This window comes from Myotis nattereri (genome assembly GCF_964212035.1).
Source record: "Myotis nattereri genome assembly, chromosome: 14".
NCBI classification, from domain to species: Eukaryota; Metazoa; Chordata; class Mammalia; order Chiroptera; family Vespertilionidae; genus Myotis; species Myotis nattereri.
In genome coordinates this window covers 21,051,967-21,075,832 of record NC_138089.1, presented here as the reverse complement: position 1 = coordinate 21,075,832, position 23,866 = coordinate 21,051,967, and the positions used below count along the sequence as shown (strand labels likewise).

At 48.2% G+C, this 23,866-nt stretch overlaps 1 protein-coding gene across 4 annotated transcripts in view; it reads left to right on the top strand.

The window, feature by feature from the left end:
• The window catches only part of CACNA1D (calcium voltage-gated channel subunit alpha1 D), a 296,908-nt gene that overhangs the window by 105,414 nt on the left and 167,628 nt on the right, over positions 1-23,866 (top strand). The gene's annotated exons all lie outside the window — the stretch shown is intronic.

Genomic DNA, 23,866 nt, shown 5'->3' with positions numbered 1-23,866 from the left:
TTCTCTCTTACTTCTTCCTGCTACTTCCATGGCAGCGAAAAGAAAAGCTGGCTTACTTCAGAAAAATTACAGGAATAATTGCAGGAATCGAACTTACTGGGCGAAGGCTGGGGCTTACCTGGTGCAGAGGGATGGGCCAGGCCTGGGCATTGAGAGCTGGGTGTTGGCATCACTGCAGCTGGCATCTGTGCCATCTTGGGGGACCTTTCTGGGCCCCGGGACAGCTGAGAAACTTGACGCCATTTGAAAATGCTCTCGAGAGCGCTAGCCAGTTAGCCAATCCGGAAAGTAAAGAAACGTTCGGTGGCCAAATTTGGAGATGTTATCAGTGTGCATTTTTTACTTTCTTAAGACCACAGGTATGTTCCTGGTAAAAAGCCGTATGTAAATGGAATTTTAAGTAGTTTTCCAATGGAAGGAATTTTTGACTTTTTTTTTATGCATTAGGCTCTCTTGAAGGGGCAGCTCTGCCTGCATTTCCCCCCACCCCCCACTAGCTTACAAAGTTTTAGTGTAAAATATATTTATTTCAGGACAGATAGGAAATAAAACACAATAAAATATCCTTTTTAAAAAGGGTGTCATTTAAAGCATACGCTTTTGAAACTAAACACGTGTTGTGAGTGTCTTTGGGCACGTCATGTGACCTTCTGTCCCTGTCCCTGCCGACTGCATCGCGTTTCCTTAGTCTGGTTGTTCCACTCACCCATGTTCTGCTATTGGACATTTCAGTTGTTATCCTGTTCTCACCACTACAGACCATGGTGCATTGAATATCTTGATGGCAAAATCGCTGTACAGGTCCATGATTATTTCCCTAGAATCAGTTTTTAGACACGAAATTGCTGAAGTAGAGTATACAGAACTTTATGGTTTTTGACGTGAGTTGCAAACTATTCTCTGTACAGAAGTTATTAATTTCTCCCCACATCTCTCCTTTTGCACCTGGAGAGCATGGACCTTAGCCTGATGCCTCTCCGTTCCACCCGGGTTTCCCTGGAGTCACCGGAGACAAGACAGCCACCGCCATATCGGTGCGCTGTGACCAGGGTTGAGACGTCCATCCTAATTCAGAGAGCTTACCTTCAGACATTTATACGTTCTGACAGACTAATCAGGCTGCAATTTCTCATGCTTGTTTGCAGCCAGATGAAGCCATCTATTTGGTTGTTTTGGAATTACCCAGGCGTGGAAGACACTGGTTTCTCAGTCTTGAGAAATTCTGCAGGTACTGAGGTACTGACAGGCACCCCTTGGGTGAAGTCAGAAAGCAGGGAGGCTCTTGGTCAGAACCCCTCTCCTTGGCAAAACTGCGGATCCCGCCTGGGACACACATCAGCCTCGTGTCCTAGAGGTCTTCCCTGTCTCCTCCCGAGGGAAGGGCTCTGAGCTCCTCACGGGGAAGGCAGAGCTTTGGTTTCCTTGTCCTAGAAGTTTCCTCATTGGTTCATAGAGATCAGACATTTGCTGAATCGGTTTCTGTTTTTCCTTAATGAGAGTCCCAGAGGTCCTTAAAGAGTTGCTTTCTGTTAAAACCCCACCAATCCAAATTTGGACTGCACCAGTGCCGTGGGGCAGGAGGACATGAGCTGAGGTTTTTCTAAAATTTAATTTTATATTTTTTATTGATTTCAGAGAGGAAGGAAGAGGGAGAGAGAGATAGAAACGTCAGTGATGAGAGGGAATTGCCGATCGGCTGCCTCCTGCACGCCCCACACTGTGGATCGAGCCCACAACCTGGGTATGTGCCCTTGACCGGAATTGAACCCTGCCCTCCTGGTTTATAGGTCAATGCTCGACCACTGAGCTATGCCAGCTGGGCTTGAGCTGAGTTTTGAGTCTCCAGATTCCAGAGTGAGAGACACCTCCTTTATCCAACTATACAACCCACGAGACGAGAACAGACAGGGACACTGAGGTGCCGAAGAATCATGTGACCAAAGACATGCAGCTGGGATGTGGTCTGTTTCCTTTGCTGGTGCTTTTAACCACTACACGGTCGTCACCTTTCGGCGAGCGTCTGTGTATCAGAATGTCTTTGGTGCCAGCCTACACCATGGGATTTAGCATCCATTATCTAGTGACACAATTGTTGCATGGGAGTATGCAAAGACCAATAGGTACCTTGGTACCTTGTTTTTAAGGATTTTTATGTAGTGATAACAGTAGAAGCAGCAAAATAACTATATTATTATATGAAAATATCTCACCTGTTTGCTATATAGCTCTAAACCCCCAAATCTCTGGGGAATTTTGTTCTGAATGCTCAGAATAGATGACCCTGTAACACACACATACATCCTCTGTGCCCACTGCCACCCCTGCTCTCGCTTAGCACACGTGTTGATTCTTTCCTTTGTTCGCAGTCCCAATGTGGGTACCTGTAACTCCACAGCACACTGAGTTTGTGGTGGGAGAGAAACCGTCTTGGGCACACACTGCGTAGTGATTTCCTGCCCCCCTTCTTAAGGTCATGCGCTCTTGTCATGAAAATAAAAACTCTCCCCACGCTTCAAAGATGCTGACACGGCTTTCCGGGGTGGCGTTCATGCCCACTGCTCCTCCCCCACCCTCCGGGGGATCTTTAGTGTGCAAAGAGGGTGATGGATTTTTCCTCTGTACATCTCATCAGCTAAGGTTTAACCAAACTTGGCTTCCTGCCATGTGTATTAAGGTTTTAAATGTTAAAATATGAAATTACATTCAAATATTAAATATATTCCTTTCATCTATACCCACTGCTGTGACCCTATCCACTCTACCAAGACATGTCTCTCTCTGGATATGCTCCTGGTTAAATACCACTGGTCTAGTAGCGAGGGAGAAGGCAGGAGACGGATGAAAACAAACCCCAGGGTTCTGAAAATAACCGGGACGGTTTTGAGTTGGGGAAAGAGCCCTGCAAAACTCAGTCTTCCCCGAGGAAAGCCTTGTAGCCCTTGTAGCTCAGTCACTGATTTTCCTGACTCCATAGAGAACATGTAATGTTGTTGGTAAAGACGATGATGATAATAATGGCAGTAACTACCACTTCCTATGTGCTGAGCATTGTGGGAGGCACTTGTCATACTCATTTAATCCTGACTGTGCCCCCCTGTTATGGCTGTTTCACCCTCATTTAGATATGAGAGGCCTAGCACATGGGGGTAAGCTTTCCCAGTGTCCCACAACTAGATAGTGGAGATGCTGGGGTTCGACCTGTGCTACCTGAGACCAAAGGCTTGTACTTCTAACCAGGACGCCCTGCTGTGGCTTTCACAGCATCTGTCTAAAGTCACACGTGCTGCCATCCTCCACCACTCCTGGGTCACAAAGCTCTCACTCACCTGAACTGTGCTGTGTGGTTGTCACTGTCACAAACCCTTTCTGGAATCAGGGCTGGTGGAAGTAAATATGTGGAGTCTCATTCACCAGGTGGTGCACTGTCTAGTTGTCAGAACTGATGGCTTTTATCTTGGTAGCAGCAGATGCTAGAAGTTAATACCAGCCTAGAGTGCATGCTTAGGAGGAGGATGCCTGGACCCTGGGGCAGGAGCCAAGCCTGAGTCTGGTCTTTCCCTTTCCTCTTCCTTCACCCCCCCCCCCTTTGCTTAGCCTCGCATTCTCTGCCAGTGGAACAGATCGGGTGTGTAGAGAGCCTATTTTCTGTGTCTACTTCCATTTGTAGAACTCTCACCTGATGATGTAGTGGGCGCAGGTTTGACAAGCTCTTTCTCACAGGTGACTAGGTTGTCCCTTTGGGCAGTGAGGTGCAGTGTGTGTGTCACATACTGTGCACGTGGCACAGGGAGGCGCCTAGAGGCTGGGAGGGCTGGAAGGAGGCATGGACTTACGTGGAATGTGTTCTTTTTTGTTTTTGTTAATCCTCACTCAAGTATATTTTTCCATTGATTTTTAGAGAGAGTGGAAGGGAGGGAGGAAGGGAGCGGGGGCGGGGCGGGGAAGAGAGAGAGAGAGAGAGAGAGAGAGAGAGAAACATCTATGTGAGATGAACTTGAACCAGTTCTCTAAACTCTTTAAGGTGGAAGTGATGCTCATGCTTGCTCTGAAAGGCATTAGAGCAGAGTTGAAAGTATGGGCATCAAAGACTTGAAAGCAGAAGATTGCTGGGGTTTGAGTCCCAGCTCTGATGTTACTGTAAGACCTTGAGCAGGTTCCTCAAGCTCCCTGTGCCTCAGATTCCTTGGCTGTAAAACCAGAGAGAAGAATAAACCTGCCCCCCTGGGGCTGTTGTGAGGATTCAGTGACTTTCTACTTTCAGCATCAGAATGGTTTCTGAGACATAGCAGCACATTGCTCTATCATTTGATTTGCTAAATCCAATGGGAATGCTCTGTAAATTGCAAAATGCCACTCAAATACTCTCAGTGACCAAAGGTGAAGAAATGGAATGTTCTAGCCTAAATTATAGCTGCTAATCCCAATCTATGCCGCAACAATAAGATTGGCCAGTAGGAGGTGATGGAGAGCCCGTGGACATGACAGAGCTCTTTGGAGTGGTGGTACCCTAACTTAGCTGTGTATTAAAATCCCTGGGAGACTTCGAAAGCACGTAGCCCTGGTTCCTTTCCAAGCGAGTGGATTTGGAATTTTGCAGGGCAGGGAGGAAGCGGACCCAGGAAGTCCTTGTCGTCGTTGCAGCTGGTCTGTTTGGGAAGCTCTGACTTTCATGGTCTAGCAGAATTCGTTGTCTATATTTAATAGGGTGCAAGCGGGTTAGTAGAGGCTCTGACAGCAGGTATCTACGTATATACTCATTTTCATTAGATAACGTGGGCGAGGCCACACAGCAGGTCTGTCTGAAAGAAATTGTAGACACATCTAAGGACACCTGAAACCTGGGGCTGAGAGCCTGGCTGGGTTTCTCGCCGAGGTCAGTTTTTCCTGGCTGACTGGTTCCCTCCCCATGGGGGAAGGTGTTCATGGAGACTGTTACTAGGCGAGGAGTGGGCAATGAGTGTAATGAAAAGGGATCTGGAACTGGGCAGTTTGGGGATCCTGGTTTGTAGGCGATGCACTGGATTCTCATGTTTCTGTGTGAGATGAAATGGCTCTGTGGATAGGATTTTGCAGAGGTGGGAGCTCCAGGTGGAGGGAACAGTGTGGGGGATCAGGGAGCGGACACTGGGATGACTGGTTGGCAGACTGACTGGGGGGCTGGGGGGGGGGCAGAACTAGTGTAGAGTCCTTTCTTAGTCTGGGAGGAGGGGACCATCGGGGGCCATGGGCTAAATCAGGAGAGGGTTACAATGGAGGGCTTTTCGAAGGGTCACTGGGCACTTCCTCACCCTGCTACTCTGCACTTCATCCTGTAGCTAAAATGTCCTTAAAAGCCTCTTAATGAAGAAACCATATAAGCTAAGTGAGATGCTCGGGTGGTTCAGCGATACCCATGGGTCAGTGCCTGGCAGCTGGCTGGTTTGTGGTCCTGGCTATAAAATGGGTGAGTGTCCTTACTTTACAAAGCTGTAGAGTTGGCTGAAATGGCGGATGTGAAGAGCCACTCACAGACCTGGAAGCATTGCCTGTGATGTGGGTGGAGCCTGCCCGTGTACTGGGAGCAGAGAGCAGGCTGTGCCCTGGATGGAGGCGGGGGCACTTGCTGCTGGGTGAGAGCACCAGATCTAAAGATCTAGCAACATTTCCTATCACCTTCATTTCATGGCCTGAGGTGTGGGAGTGTGGGCCTTCCTAAGTCCCTCACAGGTGGCCCTGTGCCCACTCCAGTGGTGGCAGCTGTAATGGCAGGCCCGCTGTGACTGCTGCAGTCAGACCTCTGGTCATGCCCAGAGCTCTGCTGTGGCTCCATTCCTTTCTATTCTTCACTATGACTCACGTCAGCAAGAATGACATCATTAAAGAGGTAACCCCAATTCCACCCAACTGATGAAAACCCCCCAAACAACAGGTTATTCAGTTTTTGACACTGTACTGTTAGAAATAAATGACATATAACATTCCACCCAGCAGTTGTCAAGGTAAGAACCACGACTCCAGTAGGGAGATCCTTCCAGACATCAGGAGCTACCAGCTCTTGTTCTGTAGGAGCTGCTCGGAGAAGGAAGTGGTCTAATTGGCCAGCACGCTGCAGGGGAGGGAGCTGGCTGGCTGTTGATAATGAATCAAGAGTAATGACCACTAAGCAGTGCATTTGACACATTAGATTTTCTACAGGGATCATGAACTCTGATGCCTACGGGAGCCGGACAGGTAACAAACATTGGGGAAGCAGTTAGGGTGGTGGGGATTATGCCACCTTAAAACACGGCAACCGAAACTTTAAAACAGAAGCGTAACACACCACTTCTGATTGTCAAAGAACGTTTTCAAGGATCCCATTTAATGTTCCGATTACAAGGATTCCATTTAATGTCCACAGCACCCTGATGAGGCAGGGCCGTTCTCTTCCAAAGATAAGAAAACATCAAATACAGTCAGAGGCAGAGGCAGCCTCTGTGTGGCCTGGAGCCCACAGTGCCGATTTCCAGAGTTCTGCCCGAGAACTCCCGGGAGGCCAGGCCCTCGGGACTGAGCCCTGTGGGAAGAGGTCTTGGGCTCTCCTGGCGTGTCCGCCCCCTCCCCAGAGCTGCCTCCGTCTTTCTCTGAGCACAGCTCTGGGACCACAGCCCAGCCTGTTTGTTTCTACTCTTACCCAGTTTCTTAAATGGACCCAAGAGGAAAAGGCGGGGAGACACCAGCAACCCTGCCCAGGAGTCGGAGAGAGCCATCAACCCTGTCAGTCTCCAGGTCCTTTTGGACCTAATAATAGGCCCCAAGTGCTGAAATCAGCTTTGTTATAATATCTAATTGGCTGACTTGAGTTTTCCCAACGGTCTCTTCCTTTTTATCTCTTAATCATCTTAGTCATTTTTCATGGAAAGGAAAAGTAAAAAGAGAGAGAGGTTGAGAGATACAGTTGGGGCTACTTGAACCCGAAGTGAAGAAACCCCTGTGCCAGGGTTGGGTTTACCCAAAGTGGGGGCAGGAGGTGTCAGTTACAATGAATGTGAGCAGCCTCCCTGCTTCTGAGACCTCTGGTTACAGCAAATGTGACAGCTCAAATTCCCTTCGATTACAGTGAACTGCCTTCACCTGCATTCATTATTGCCCGCACAACTTGGTGGGAGCTGGCTGCTTTGATATCCTTGACCCTGGATGAAAAAGGCCAGAGGGCAGACTTGGAAATGACAGACGCCTAAGATCTGGGTGTGGGGCACAGCACCTGCCAGGGATGGTGGACTTTCTGTACTGTCACGAGAGATAGTATATTGTTTGGGGTCTGATTCTCATAAGTGCTTGAGGAAGGAACAGTTAGTGAGGTAGAATTTACACATGATAACACATGTTCATCTTAAAGTGTACAGACCGACAAGTTTTGATAAATGTATTCACTTCTGTAACCTTCCCCCTCACCCCCTCCCGCCCCTGCCAGTGAAGATAGAGCATTCCCATCACTTCATTAAGTTCCCTTGTGACCTATCCAGTCAGTCCCACCCCAATTCTTGACCCAATGCAAAATGATCTGCTTTTTACTGTTAGAGATTAGATTCGACTTTCCTAGAGTTTCATAGAAATGAAATAATTCAGAGCATACTGTTGTGTGTGTATCAGAGGTTTGTCATGATAGCCCATTGTTTACCGACTTAACCTGCTACTGGAAGTTTGGGTCCAAATGTTGGAAACATTGCTTTGGGTTTTGGCCATTACAAACAAAGCTGCTGTGAGTATTTTTATATAAGTCTATGTGTGGACATACATTTTTTTTTTTGGTTGTGTTTTGTTAATCCTCACCAGAGGATATTTTTTCCATTGGTTCTTAGAATGGAAGGGAGGAAGGGATGAGGAGAAAGACAGAGGGAGGGTGGGAGGGGAGAGAAGAGGAGAGAGAGGGGGAGAGAAATATTGATGTGGGAGAGACACATCAATTGGTTGCCTCCCATATGTGCCCTGACTGTGGCTGGAGATTGAACCTGCAACCTAGGTATGTCCCCTTGACTGGGAATCAAACCCGAGACCCTTTGGTGTGGGGGTAGGAGCATCGCTCCCACCACTGAGTCAGATAGGCCTGGACTGGACATACATTTTTATTATTCTTTGGAAAAATAGCAAAGACTAGAATTGCTGAGTTATATGGTATGGTAGGTGGGATTTCTTTGACTCCCCTCCCCCCATGATATAGCTGCATGTGTTATGAACATGGAAAAAGGGGACCTCGAGATTGAATGAAGGTTGCTAATTAACTGACCTTGAGATAGGACAGATCCTGGGTTACATGGCTGGACCCAGAAAATGAGGCCAGAAGAGCCAGTTAGAACAGAATGGTGGAAGGAGAGATCAGAGAGATTCAGAGAGAGAAGGACTTGACCCACCATTGTTGGCTCTGAATATGGAAAAGGAGGCCATGAGCCAGGCAATGTAGGTAGCTTCTAGAAGACGAAAATGACCCCCGACTGACAGCCAGTGAGGAAAGGGGGACCTCTGTTCTTCAGCCATTTATAGTTGAATTCCACCAACAACCTGAATGAACCTAAAGCATATCCTCCCCAGAGCCAGTGGGTTAGCCCAGGTTGGCTGACACCCTGCTTTTGGCCTCATGGGATCCAGGGTAGAGAAATCAGCATGCTTATTGGACTTCCGACCTATTTCAGAAGTGACATAATAAATTTGTGATGTTTTAAGCCACTGAATATATGGTAATTTGTTACTGCAGCAATAGAAAATGAATACAGATGCTAAGTGTTAATTTAACTTTGTAAGAAACTGCCCAACTGTCTTCCAAATCAGTTGTATAATTTTCCGTTGTCATCAGCAATATATCTGAGTTCTGGTATCTCCATATTCTCACCTACACTTACTGTCGGTCTTTTTTTCATGCGAGCCTTTCTGGTGGGTGTGTGGCAGTATGTCATGATGGCTTCAATTTATATTTCATTTGTAGATATTCTGTTGTGATGTGCCTGTTCACATCTTTTGTGCATGTTTTATTGGGCTATTTGTCATTTTATTGAGCTATAAGAGCTCTTTATATATTTTGAATACAAGTTCTTGTAAGACATATGCATTGTGAATATTTTTTCACAGTATATGACTTATCTGTTCATGTCCTTAATGTTGTTTCTGGAAGAACAGTTTTTGATGAAGTCAATTTTAATCAATCTTTTCTTTTATGATTCATTGTAAGTCCTAAGGAAAGTTTTGTTTGCCCATGATTTAAAAAGTTTTTTCACTTTTTTTTTCTTTTAGAAGTATTATAGTTTTAGCTTGTAAATTTAGGTCAATTACCCATTTTTAAGTAATTTTATATATGTATGTGAGATAAGAGTTTAAGTTCTTTTTTTTCTTTTTTTACATAAATACCCAAGTTTTCCAACAACATTTGTTGAAAAAAGTATTCTTTATCTGTTGAATTACCTTGGCCCCTTTGTCAAATCAAATGACTATACATATATATAGTATATGTGTGGGTTTATTTTTGGACTTTCTTTTCCGTTGACATATATATCTCTCTTTATGCAAATACCCCTCTATCTTGATTACTGAAGCTTTGTAAGAGCTTCTAGAAGACAAAAATGACCCCTGACTGACAGCCAGTATGTCTGGAAACCAAGTAGTAGAAATTCTCCAGTTTTATATTGGTCCTCTGTATTTGTATACATTTGATAATCAGCTCATCAATTTCTACAAAAAAAGCTTTGTTGGGATTTTGATTGGCATTTCATTGACTCCATAGTTCAATGTAGGGAGGAGAGGTGGGAACAGAAAAAGATATTTTATAAAATTAATGATTAAAAACTTCAGGTTTGACAATTACAACCCTCATATCTAAGAAGCTCAATAAATCCAAAGAGGAATAAACAACAATAAAAACCCCTCATATTATAATCAAATAATACAAAACTTACATAAAGAGAACATCTTAAAAAATGGAGAAAAGGCATTATATACACAGGTTCAAAGCAAAGTTCCTATCAGAAACAGTGGAAGCCATAAACATCTCTAAAATGCTGTAAAAAAAACCCCATCAACCTAAAATTCTATATCCAATGAAAATACCTTCCTAAAGTATGGTAAAACAAAGAGATGATCAGTCAAGAGGATTCATTGCCAGCAGAAATGCATGGCAAAGATGTTAGTCTTCATGTGAAAGGAAAATGACATTAAGTGGACACTTGGATCCAAAAGAAAGAGCCCTGGAAATGGTAAATATGGATTGAATAGAAAAGACCTCTTATATAGAAAAGATACATAAAGTCGGTACAGCTAGTATGGCAAGCGTAGAGGTGAAACGCAATGCTAAAGAATACTCAGTTGTACCAAAAGGGTAGAAAAAAGAGGGAAAGGGAACAAGTAATAGATAAACCAATAGAAAACATAGCAAGATGGTAGGCAAAACTACACCCAAAACATAAATGGTCCGGACGCTTCAATCGAAGGACAGGGTTGCACTTAGAGCGGAGAGGCATAGTCTCCTCCTCCTGCCTCTCAGTGCTCACATGCAGCCTTCTCCTGTACGGCACCACTGTTTCTGCCAGTCAGGATCCAGCTAACGTTGTTGCACACCTGTTCCCCAAATGAGGAGACGCAAAGTCCCAAGAACTCTTGTGTTCCCCTCTGGCTTCTGTTATTTGCTTCTCAGATTCTGTCACAGCGCCTTTGATTATTCAGTTATGCAAAGACTACACTGTGCTTTCACAACTTAACTAAGTTAATGTCTAACAACTTGTATAAATAAAACTGGGAAGGAGAGAGCATAAAGGGATTAACATAGACAAATAAAAACGCACAACAGGCAAATTAAAAGTATGTCCTCAATTCTATAATTGGGCACACGACCACGTTGCCTTCCTTTTCCGGCAGCCCATTCTGTATTTCCTCCGCTCTCAAGGCAAATCCTCAGCTGGTGGGTTGACCCAAACCTTCCTTCCTGAAAGTTCGAGTCTTCAGTTTCCTGCCTGGCTTGGATTGCTGGAGTTTTCTATTAACCTTGACTACAAGGCATGGAAATACTACAGGTGCCCCAGAGAATCACCTGGCTTCCAGATTTTGCCTTCTTGTCTCCATTGTGTAGAAGCACCCCAACTTTCCCTTGCTGATCAGAATCAGTCACTTCAGCCAGTTATGTTGAACCCCTTTTTCCCTGCCTGTTGGGTCAGTGGCATCAGGGACAGACATGTTCACGTGGTAATCTCGTGTTCAGATTCAGTGGAACCACGGTTGTATACACTGGTGGGAGCACGCCTTCCTTGGGGACTGACGAAGATCTCCAAACCAGCACATTCCAAGTTGCTGAGAGGGAATCCAGTATTCTGCGAGTTGGGTCTTAGCTGAGAGCTGCTCCTACCTCACTTCGCCCCTGGAATCTGGATTCACGTATTCTGGCTGTGGGAGAGGCCACACCGTGTATTGGTTTCTGAGGCAAAGCATAGCTGCTCCTATGAAGCAGAACCCCATGCTTTCGGGTGCTCTGTTCCATGTGAGGGCAAACCGAGTCTCAGGGAAGCCATGTCACCTTTCAGGTAGGCCGGTCCCTGCCAGGCACAGGGCACTGGCAGCTCTTGACCTTGTGCTGATAGCAGGGCTCCTGCAGTTTCTGTATTCCTGTCACAGCTGGCTTGTTGATGCTCACATTTGCTTATCTAATCTGCTTTCTGCTGTGACCTGAAGGGCCCCTCAGGTAAATCATTTTCCCTCCCTGGATAGTTGAATCGCACCTGAAGGGTGGGAGGTTTGGCCTCGATCCTTTGAAAGTCTTCCGCTCCTGTGTGCTCTTGCTCCAGCAACCTCGCGGGGCTGTTGGGAGGTCAGCTGGGACGGTGTGGGTAAAAGTGAACTGCTAATGCGAGGGGTTGTGCACCCGGGAGGTGGAGGCGGGATGCATTCTCATTCTCATGACCAGTGTCCAGGGCTTGACTCCATTCTCTCTGCTTCCCTGTTCCTTCCCCAGGGCTCCTGGGGTCAGAGCTCATTTCCGTGCCCTGGATTGGAGCCTGTTGGTGGGGATGTGGAAGGGGTGGCGTTGTGGAGAAGCCCGAGCAGGAATGTGGAGGAGTGTGACGTTCCCAGTCTGTAGCTTCCTGCCTCCCTCTCCTCAGTACCCCTGTCCAGAGGCAGAGGCGCACATGCACACGCACAGGCACACACTCTCTCCAACAGAGGCAGACTGCTCTGGAGTCAACCAGACTGAGTGAGGAGACCGCCATTCCGGTGTCTTCCTCCTCCCCACTCCCTGGCCCAGGGCTGCACTCGCTTGGCAGTTACAGCAGGCCCAGGAGGAAACACACTATGCTCTCCCTGTTTTTTTTTTTTTTTTTTTTTTTTTGAGATGAAGACCTAAAAATACTCCACTCTATAATTGGCTATCCAATCAGCCATGCAAATAAGCACTGTGCCAGAGCCTATAGGAAACGAGGCAGGAAGCATGCCAGCTTCCCCTTTCCTTCCTTTCCCTTTAAAAAAATGTGCTTAGGATCTGGGTTTGGAGGTCAAGGGAGGAGGATGTGCTGGGTGCGTTTCCATGAAGGCAGGCACTGGCCACTGATTTTATGTTTTGCCTGTTTGGTTAGGGCACAGGGGATAGGATTTGGGGTCAAGGAGGAGTTTGGAGGTGGTGTTACTGAATACAGTTGGGGCTATTTGACTTACTGTGCCTTGAATATCTATCTATCCAGCCTCTGGGCCTCTCTTCCATATGACGCCTATGTCCCCCAGCACATCTGCCGAGAAAGCACCCCCCCCCCCCTTCCTGCCTCTCCAAACCTGCCTGTCCCTCAGGGCTAGCACTCACGATGCTGCCAGGACCAACCACACATGGTGACCATTGTCTGTCACAGAAGCAGCCGCCTCGCCGGCCCTCTGTCCAGTGCTTGTGTGCAGAGCTCACGTGCACTCTGTCATCTGCCCGGCCTCTCCCGAGGCCTCGGACCCACGGGCATGGTGGTGAGGGAGGCCGAGAGAGCTCACTCTGTGTGTGGGCTAAGAGCTTTAGGGTCGGAGTTGCCACTTGTGTGACCGACCTTGGTTACGTTGCGCTGCCCTTTTAGCCTCAGTTTCCTCACCTATAAAACACTGAGGATAATATTCCGGTTTCACAGGCTTTCAGGTTATGACAATGGAATGATATACTGCCTCTAAAGTACTTGGCACAACGGCAGGGGCAGAGTCAGTGCTCATTAAATGCCAGGGGTTACTATTATGATTGCAGAGTTGGGGAAAGAGCCTGAGGAGGAGGCGACTATGTCCACTTGCATGGTCAGTCGTGGCTGCCCAGTGAGGACTGGGTTATTCAGCGCTGGCCCTGAGCTGGAATAGGGCCTGGTGCCCAGTGAGGGGTGCAGCCTGGGAGAAAGGACATTTGCATGTGAGCACCCGCTGTGCTGGGAGGGGGGATGGAGGCTGGTGCATGTAGTGGGGAGTGCACTTGACCTAGAGATAGAACAGGAGGAGTGCCTGCCCGTCATTTTCACACTTTGCCCCAGGACGGAGCCAGACACAGAGCAGGTGCTCTGTCCTCTCTGGAGAATGACCAGAAGTGCTGAGCCACAGCTCTGGCTGTGCGCTCACCTGGGTAACCCTGATGGGCTCCTGCGTCTTCCGAGTCATCGGGATCGCCCTGCACAGGAGCGGCTGGCCTCTGCGGACACAGCTCTCGTGGGCTTCGCTTCTGCGGTCTGGCAGCCGTCCGCCACCCAGCATGTGTCTTGCCTCAGTCATGCTTTTGGAGAACTGGATGGAGAGGCGAGAGCGCGAACGGCCCCAGGGGCTGGCTGGCAGCAGGGGTGCCAGGTGCTGGCAGCGCGCAGGCAGTGTGTGTGGCTGTCCTCAGATGGCCGGGCCGGCTGGGCATTGCAGGAACACTCAGCTTGCGGACAGCCGTGATTTGTGCTGATGCTGAAGGACTTCCCTGGCAGCCAGACTTGCTGCTGTTGCCACTGCCTAGTCAAAGTCAGGCGGAGCTGTGACAACAGGCATCATGCCGTGCTGGCTCTCAGCTGTCGGAAGCTCTAAGTCTGCTTGGCCACAGGATCAAACTTCTGAGCGTGGCGTTCAAGGTCTTGGAGGTGCTCTGGCCTCCTCTCATGCCAACTCTCACTCCCAGTCCCCAGGCCCAAAATTCATGCTGCAGTCACCTCAGCTGTTTGCTGGTCTCCAGATATACCCGAAACCCTGACTTTTCACATCGGCCATGCATTGCCCCTGCCCCTCCCCTGTGCACACCACCCCTCTTTGGGCTTCCTCCCATCCCTGCTTAGATGTCTTCCTTCATAAGGAGTCTCCTCCCCTTCCAGGCACACCCTCCAGCACCCGGAGTGCAGGCTTCCATCTGTCTGTCAGGGGCTTCTGTCTCTCGGGTGCTACATGCACTCTAGCGGCTCAAATGTTGGCTTTGCTGCTGAACAGATGGGGATTCAAACGATGGCTCTGCCCGTCACTAGCCGTGCGACCCTGGGCGAGTCACTTCACCTGTGGGCCTTCGCATCATTGCTGGTGCCGTGGCGTTAACACTGCAGTCAGAGGGTTTGTGAGATGGGGGTATTTGTAGCCATTTGCAAGTCGGAACTAGTAAGTCTCCACAAGGAAACTCCCACTGGCATCAGCTGTCCCGTGTTGGTTCAAGTCTGTCTCACAACCAACATGGATCCACCTCCTCCAGGCAGAAACAGTGCCTGAGAAATATTAGCATGAAGGCAGGTCCAATCGGGGTGCAGGAACCACCCCAGAAGAACAGATACCTGCCCTGTGGCTCTCATTCCAACCCCACAGCCCCCGCACCTTGCACAGGGCTGTTCATGGACTCAGCCTTGGTAGAAAGAGGTTAAATCAGCTGTTGCATTTGCTCGAGCCTTATCTCTCTGGTCCTCAGAAAAATCCATATTCAGAATTGGAATAAGTCATGGAAAATTCCCCATTCTCTCCCCTTTCGTGTCTCTGTGAAGATGATAGTTTCAGGTTATTCCCTCGAATTAGTTAATTTGGCAAACCTTGGGAAGCGTTGGTACCGTGCCTGGGACTGTGCGTGCTGGGAATGATAACCAGCGTTCTCAGATGGATGCCTGCTTTCCACTCACCCTCGCTGGTGGTGTCTGCCTTGGGCCCTCACCGGGCTCCAGGTGGCTTTTGAGGGGGCCATTATTATTATTGCTATCATTTCACAGAGGACTGGGCTCCAGCCCTCGCCTTCTGGCTCTTCTGAGTCGGGTGTCCTCTCCCTCTGAACTTGACCTCCTTCCTTGTTCGTTGGAGGGTCCATGGAGAGCCCTTTTACAGGGCTTACCTGGCCCATCAGTCTAGAGTGGAGGCCTCCTTTTGACCTGCTGCTCTCGTCGGCGTGCGGAGCCCTGCACAGGTGCAGAAGGGAAGACGTGGTTTCCTTCCAGAGATGTACAGACTCGCCGCGGTGCACAGGACACACATGTCGTCACTGAGCAAGTAGTTCCTGGGTGTCTGCTTTGTGTCTGGCACTGTGCTAGGAGTTGGTAATATGGTGGCAAACAAACAAAAAATCTCTTAGGCACAGGACACTTCACTGGGAAAGAGATCATCAAAATAGTTACAGATTGCTGTAAGGGCTATGAAGGAAATGTATAAAAACTTAAATAGCAATGCACATAGAACACAATAAAATGAGAACACACCAAGGGAAATGATAGGATCATCACGTGTCAGCCCTGGAAAGGCCCTGGTCCTGCCTCCCTCGCTTTAAGGCAGAGAAATCCAGGCGGAGGAGGGGTTTGGGGGAGAGGTGTTCTAGTGAGTGGGCTTCCCACTGGCAGTGTGTGTTTGGAGGGACCTGGAGAAGGGAGTGGGCTCTTTTGAGAAGGGTGTTGAGATCTGTAATTCCTTCCACTTGGACCCAGTTCTGGTCTCTTTTTAAAGTACAAGAAAACCCCCAGAACAAAATTTGTACTTTGTGGTGTGGGACCATTTCTTCCAACTGAGAGCTCCTCCCAAGCATTTGCAATTCTAATTTTTTATAAGAACGTGGTTTGCAGCTTACATTTTGGGGGTAAGTAGATACACCTGGATCTGGACAACAGGAAGGACTAGTTCAGGGTGGTTTCTGAAAGATTCCACTGCTATTTGAGAGATATTCAGAACGGACTGGGGCAACTGAGAGGCTCTGAGCCAGAGGAAGAGGAAATGCTCCCCTCCTGCAAGGGCTGGCCGCGCTCTGCCCCAGGCTCCCCTCCTGCAAGGGCTGGCCGTGCTCTGCCCCAGGAGCACAGGCCCAGGACGTTGAGGAAGGAGAAAGGAGGGCACTTCCTGGGTGAGGAGGAGGATCTGTACAGACACAACGCAGGGGTAAGGGGTGCTGACTCATACACATTGTTGGTGGGACTGTCCAGCGAGTGGCACAACAGCTCGGGAAAACTCAGGTGGCTTTTTACGAGACCTGTAACACAGCACTTTTATTCCTGGGTATTCACCCGAGAGAAATGAAACGTGCCCACAAAAAAGATTTATACACAAATGATTACAGCAGCTTTATTCATCATATAAAAAATCCTAGAAACTATATAGGTGTCATCAATAGGAAGATGGATAAACAAACTGGTATAGTCATAAAATAATGGAATACTACTCAGCACAAAAAAGGCATGAACTACTGAAATGTGTAGCATCGTGCTGAGTGAAGGAAACCTTCCGTGAAAAAGTAAATACTGTATAAGTTCATTCATACAAGTTCTTGGACAGGCAAAACTAATCTTGGTGGTAAGAGTCAAAAATGGAGGTTGCTTCTAGGGAATGTGGGGTGGGGACTGGGTGGGAAGAGGCTTAGCAGAGCTTTCAAGGAGAGGTCAGGCTATCTTGATGGGCATGCATTTGTCAAACTCATAAATAGCACACCTAAGGTTAATGTATTTCTCAAAGTGTAAATTTCACTTAAAAAAACACCTGTAAACAGGCATGCTTAAGGGTTTAGGGATAAATTATACAGAGTGTATCTAAAAGAAAGATGTATTGGTAGGTGAATTGAGGGGTTGGCTAGCTATGTGATAAAGCACTCATGGCAAAACCTTAATTGTGGAATTTAGGCAGTGGCTATATGGGTATTCACTGCAAAATTCTTTTAGCTTTTCTGTGTGTTCGAAAATGTTCATAATGTTAGAATAGATATGCTCAAGTGGAGGATGCAAACTGCAGTAATATGCATGGAAAATAATTGTGATTTATTGCCCTGTTACACAGGGCTATATTGCTTATCTTCTTCAGTATTCCATTAAACCCCACCACAGGAGCCTCTGCAATATCGCTGATTTATCAAATTCAGGAGAATCCTCTTACTCATTTGCATCACCTGGCTACCTTTGAGTGCATTTTCTCAGCACGGCTATGATTCTCTCTCCCCCTTTGCTATCGCCCTTGAATGTGACCAACCAGAGTGGGTGTTTCCGTAGGTGCTGAGCGATTGCAGTAGCTTTAGAATTGTTGCTTTCACTGTCTGTTAATTTGGAGACGAAAAAAACCAACCGAAGGAGGTTGGGTAACAGTGACGGGGGAGACTCGGAGTTCACAAAGTAATTTGAATTATACTCAGCGACCCAGACAAAGTTCTAGTGTTTCAACAAAGATTTAAATAAAAGATGAGCGAGGACTTCTTTTACCCACTTCCAGTGCAATGGTGGATGTTGCATGCAAGAGTCAAAATGGCTGTTCATTTGAACTTCCAGGGCCTCGGACAAAAAATACCGGAGATATCGTTCAAGTTCGCAAGGGCAGGCAAGGCTTTGCGTGGGGAGGGGAAGTTACCAGCCACTGTAGATAATCATGGAGTGAACTGAGGACAGAGATTAGATCAACACTCATTCCTTTTTGTTTTCCTGGAATGAAGTCAGAGCAACATTGTTCTCATTTTTATTTGCAATGAACCTAATTTTTGAACTGAGCTATGCAATAATAAGCACAGCAAAGGCAAGCTAGATGGAGAGTCAGCACGTTGGCTAGTGCATTCTTGCACGATAATGAAAACAACTAAACGGGGAACTTCTGCCCTTCTGGCTGGTCAAGTTCACTCTGCCTTTCTTCCCGGGCCCATTCCCCCAGCTGTGCTGAGCCTCTCCCCACCCCTCCCCCAGGTGGCAGCCTTTACTCTCCCTCTCCCTGCCAGCCCAGGCCCAGCTACAGTCACCATCTGCAAGGTGTTCTCCTGGGGTTTACCTCCCAGTATATGGTGCTTGGGAAGGACTCCTATTGAGGCACTCTGCTCTATTCTGCAAGCCCTTCCTCGGTGTTAGTTATTCCCATCATACAGCACACCCCTCAGTGCGGGAGCTGTGGCCTTGATGGGAACAGTCTCTGGAAATGTAAGGTGATAGGCCTGGGACTGGACTTGTCCAGGTGGTGGCAGTGGGATTGCACAGGGGCATCGCAGAGTTGGACGCCCTGTTGGTTCCCTGAGAAACTCTAAGAAACCCACAGCATCCTGGTGACAGTGAAAATTGCATTGATCGAACAGGGGTGTAAGAAAGCTGATCAATTGCCATATTTTTATAAAGAAATGGAGAGGGAATGGAGGAAAAGAGTATGTCAGTCTGCAAAGGACTCTCAGTGGCTAGTGTGTTTCTCGCATTGTTCTAGGCCCAGAATTAAAGAGGCTCAGCTTGTCTCTGTGTCACTGACAGTCGGCCGAGCTCAGTACAGTGGACTAGACTGAGTGCAGGGCACACCCAGGAAAGACCACGTTTCACTCATCTCGGCCTCACCATCCTGCATTGAGAGAGTGCCCTGGGAGGACCCCTGAAGGACATGAGGGCAGCGGGTCCCAGCTCTGGTGCTGATGCAAGTGAGCTGGACCCCAAGGTCTGCCCTCCTCCCTGCATTTGGCAGAGCCACCCAGTTATAAATGAGTCCTTGGCCATGTCCCACTGTGTCTCTGCACTTCCTCCCAGGGGTTCAGATGTGCTGCTCTGGTTTTTCAGCACCCACCCCAACACGTGCCTCTTGTCTCCCAAGACAGTTCTTTCACTCCTAATGGCTCTCAGCTCTGTGAGGGCCATGATGGCACCAGTCACCTTCCAGGAGGGTTTGCTGCTCTGGGACTTGGGAGTGTTCTCAGTGTCAGCCCTGTCCTTCCCTCCCTCCTCCAGCACCCCATCTCTCCAGGCTTGAGCCCCACTTTCTAATGCAGTCAGCTTTAGAAAGGCGGTACACATTTGTTCATGTATGTGCTCACTAGCTATTGAGTGCCCATGTTGTGTCATGTGTAGACAAAGGAACTTGCTGAAACTGTAGATGATTTGTGACCACCCAGATCTCTGTGTGACCTTCAGATCTGTTTATGAGCTTGCAACAAATGAAGGCAGTAAGTCCTATGGTGGGGTGACTGGTTCCCTGGTGTTGTTGGGGGAGTGTGCAGAGGTTCACGACACCCGATGCAGAGAGAACTTGGGGACACATGGCGTCACCCGGTCCTGCTCCCTGCATTCAGAGCAGAGGGGAGTCAAGTGAGAAAATTCGCAGACTGGATCGGGGTGGAGGGAAAGGAAGACTTTTGTTTCTAGTTCTGCTTCAGGTTTTCCTAGATTAGCTTAGAAACTGGACCCTGACCAGCGAGATCCACTGAGTTGGTGGAATTTGGGAGCGGAAGGGGCCGGGGCTCTCTCTATTCCTCCTGACAAAAGGGCCGGGGAGGCTCGTGGAGAATGTTTCAGGCTGGGCTCGCGCTGCCTGACCCTGGTGGGCTAGGGTGGTCAGCGCTGTCCTGTGCATACCCCTTGTGGTCAGAGGTGAGGACTAGGACGACTGACCTCTGCGGGTGACCAGTCCCCAGGGGTGAGGCCCCGGCTCAAGCCTAGTGCCTTGTGGGGTCCACTCGGCTCACAAGAAGCCCACGGGTCCTTCTCTGCCAATGGGTGGTATGTGACTTCCTTGCCATGGCTTTTCCTGCCCAGGCACGGGACCGTGGGGATGAGGTGCTGGTTTTCCTTGTCTCGAGCACGACTGTCTTTATGATTCTCCTGTGTCCTTGTCACTTGGATTTAGGGAGGGGCCTCCTCAAGCCCCCCTGAACTCTGGCGGTGGCAGGCCATTGATGGTGGCGGCTGCTTGGCAAGCCCTGCTGGGGAGGTGTCTGGTCCTCCCTGTTTGTTGGCTACGTAGGAAATGGGGCCCGAGTCCTGGTTTCCAGCAGGGAGCCCCATTCTCTAATCCCTGGGTGACAGGAAATGTCTCACCAGCTCCTTAAGTACAAAATAAATTTTATCCTCACGCCCACACGTGGAAGGATCAGAGGCAGAACCCGTGCCCTTTATTTGGGGCTGTCTTTTCCTGGTTTTGCTGTGCTCTCTCTGATGCTGCCATTTGTCAAAGTCCAAGGATAATTTCTTGCAGAAGGATGGAAGTGAAGTCTTATTTAAGGCTGTGATCACCCGCCCCGCCCCCACCCCACCTTAGAGAGTCGACACACGCTGTTCTGGGCCTGCTGCACGCTCCCATCAGAGCCGACAGTCCAAATTACAGCACTTGCTGACCCAGTTCTAAGGATGAATGCCACACACTTAAAGTGTTTTGCAGAAACTATTATTTTAACTCATTTTCACAGTGGCTATGGATTTCTATAGTCTCGCAGGAACTTTGGTTAAATGCAGAGTAAAAACTGAAGCTTCTCTGAGGATAGTGGGGAATGAGGTCCTTCAAGGTCTTTAAGAAAATGATGCCCGACGGAGCAGTTTCCTCTGTGCCGCCTTCCGAGTGGCCGCGTGTGCCTCTAGCCAGGCTGCAGCCGTGGCGACGGTGCATGCGTGTGCTCGCGGCCTCGGTGGCCACTGCGGTGTCAGGGCTATGGGCTCTCACAGGAGGCAGCGAGGAAGGATCGCAGAACCTGTTGTAGAAGGGCGTTTGCAAGGATTCGCTAGTATCCCCCACACAGCTATGAAGCAGCAACGCTACACCTGGTCTCAGAAGGGCCTGGGCAGGATCATCACGAGGTTCTCCCTCTCCTTTCCCAGCAGGGAAGCAGAAGCCAAGAGCAACCTCTCTCATGGGCGCACAAGGGTTGAGCAGGGGCAGCAAACCTTTTCTGTGAAGGGGCAGACAGTGCATATTTTATGCATCGCAGGCTGCTAAGTTTTTGTCACAGCTACTCAACGCTGCTGTTGTAGTACAAAAGCTTCCATAGGGAGCTCATAAACAGATAAGCAAGCTGTGTTGCAACAACACTTTAGTTACAAAAATTGGGCCAGTGCACCCCAGCCGGTGTGGCTCAGTCGGTTGGGTGTCGTCCTGTGCCAGATTGATTCCCGGTGAGGGCGCATGCGTGGGTTGCGGGCTCAGTCCCTGGTAGGGGGTGTGCAGGAGGCAGCCGATTGATGCTCGCATATTGATCCCTCTTTTTCCCCTCTTCTCTCTCAAAATCAATACAAATATCTTTTAAAAAGTGGGCCAGTGAACCAGATTTGGCCTGCGGTCCATGATTTGCCAGCCCTGGTCTAGTGAGACGTAGCAGTTTTGAGTTGTCACGGGGGGGTCTCATCTAGCCCAAGAAGGGAGCGCTGCTTCCCGATCGCCTTTGTACCACCTACGCCTTCTGCAGCTGATCATCGACAAGGTCGGAGGTGAGGCAGGTCTCCAGTCTTCTCCTAAAATCCTTCTCACACCTGCGGCCATCTGTAGACTCTAGAGAGAGAACCTTATTTTCCTTCTTCACTCCACCTGCGCACAGTAGATGCTCAGGAACTCTATCAAACAGAGAAGGAAAGACTTCTTGACTATTGAGGGGAAGTCATGGTTTAGGATTTAGCAGCGGGGACCTGGGCAATTTTCTGGGGAATTCAAATCAGGTGTGAATTTCCCCCAGTGGCCATCACCCTCCTATCCCACGTGTGATGCTTTGTGGGCCTTTCTTGCTCAAATGTGTTCTCTCTCCGTTTCTCACTTGTGCTCACATACGTGGCCTCCCTCCCTTTTCCCCCTTGCTCCAGCTCGTAATACTGCCGCTACCAACACACACACACACACACACACACACACACACACGAGCATTTTCCCTGCTCTCGCACACTAAGGGGACAGGTGGTGACAGAGCATTCAACTCTGGAAGGCTTGCCAGCATCAAGCCCAAGTACATCGATGGGGTACTGTGTATCCTACCAGTGCATCACAACTTGCCCTGCATTTATTTACATACTCACTTCTGACTGACCATACATTTGCACCCTATTATGCAGTTTCTAGAAACACACTCGTGGCGAGCATAGTCAGATGCTAGAACTGAGCACAAAGTGAGCCCTGGTTGGTCCTTCTGGCCTCCTGCTGCACCTGCCCTTATATTTGACCTTAGAAGTTGGTTATTATAAAAAGCCAGTTATAGGGTGAGTCATTGAAAAAGACAGAAACAGACTTTAAGGATTATTCTGACCTAGAATATATAACAACATTTATTTGCCAATCTTTTGGAGTGGGACCAAAAGGTTTCTTTGAGTATGTGCATCTACTGGTCAGACTTCCCATTGTTTTCTTTACACAAACTACGTCTATTATGTACCCACAGTTTCCAGTTGTGTTTTACTTAAAAATAGAATAAAATAAAAATACATGAGAGGAAAGCTGAGAGCAATTCTGAAAGTTTATTGTGGTTTTTCCTTTATATTTTGCTGTCATTTCTCCCATGTCCAATTCAACAACAAAACCTTTAGCTACATTCCTTATCCAGTATGGGGTCAAGGCCTAAACCTCCACCCTCAATTCCCAGGATAATAACGCCCATTTATGGTGTGCATACTATGCGCTGGGCATTGCACATTATCTCAGTTACTCTTCCAACCACACTCTTCAGTGATTAGGAAAGCAAGGCTCACAGGGATGAAGTGCCTGCGCAAGGCTCTGTAGCTGGACCGCAAGGGAACTTTGAACCCAGACTGACTCTAAATTCACGGTGCTAACCAGTTTAGGACTGGCAGCCAGTCATCCAGCCAGAGTTCAGTTTTCCTTTTCCTGGCTTACTAGCTGGCTGGTTGTTTAAAAGCGGCAAATTAGCCCTAGCCGGGTTTGCTCAGTGGTTGGAGTGTCGAGTGTCGGCCCATGCACTGAAGGGTCGTGGGTCCAGTTCTGGTCAAGGGTACGTACCTCGGTTGCAGGCTCGATCCCGTTCGGGTGCATGAGGGAGGCAACCAATAGACGTGTCTCTCTCACATCGAAGTTTCCCTCTCTGTGTCTCCCCCTTCCTTCCACTTTCTCTAAAAATCAATGGGAAAAAATATCCTCGGGTGAGGATCAACAACAAACAACAGAAGTGGCAAACGAATGGCGTGTAGGCCCCACAGAGGTGATGCAGCAGCTGTGTTTCGGAGGGTTAGTCTTATCTCGCATCTTTGTCTCTCTGCATGCTCATGTGTCTGGGCTGGAAAAAAAAAAAAAGCAAGCCTGAATGTTACAGCTGAACTACTTGTTCAGGATTTGGATTTTTTTTTTCCGACATTTGAACAGAATCACAAACTATAGAAAGTAGTAATTTCCAGGCCTTTGAGGTCTGATTCACCAGCATAATACTGTAATTAAAGGAAAACCTGTATTTGTTTGCTCTATGTTATCCTAACTCACTAGGATGTTTTATAAATAATGCACCTAGATATTTAGAAAATAGCATCTATTTAACTGTTTAAGCTTCATGGGCTTTCATGTTCAGATGTCTCGGTTATCCTGAGGATATGAGTCTGCCTGAGCCCTGAATTCAGAGCAGTGGTTCTCAACCTTCCTAATACCGCGGCCCTTTAATACAGTTCCTCATGTTGTGGTGACCCCTGGTTTCATTGTTACCAATTGAACATAATTAAAGCATCGTGATTCATCACAAAAACAATATGTAATTATATATATGTTTTCTGATGGTCTTAGGTAACCCCTGTGAAAGGGTCGTTCGACCCCCAAAGGG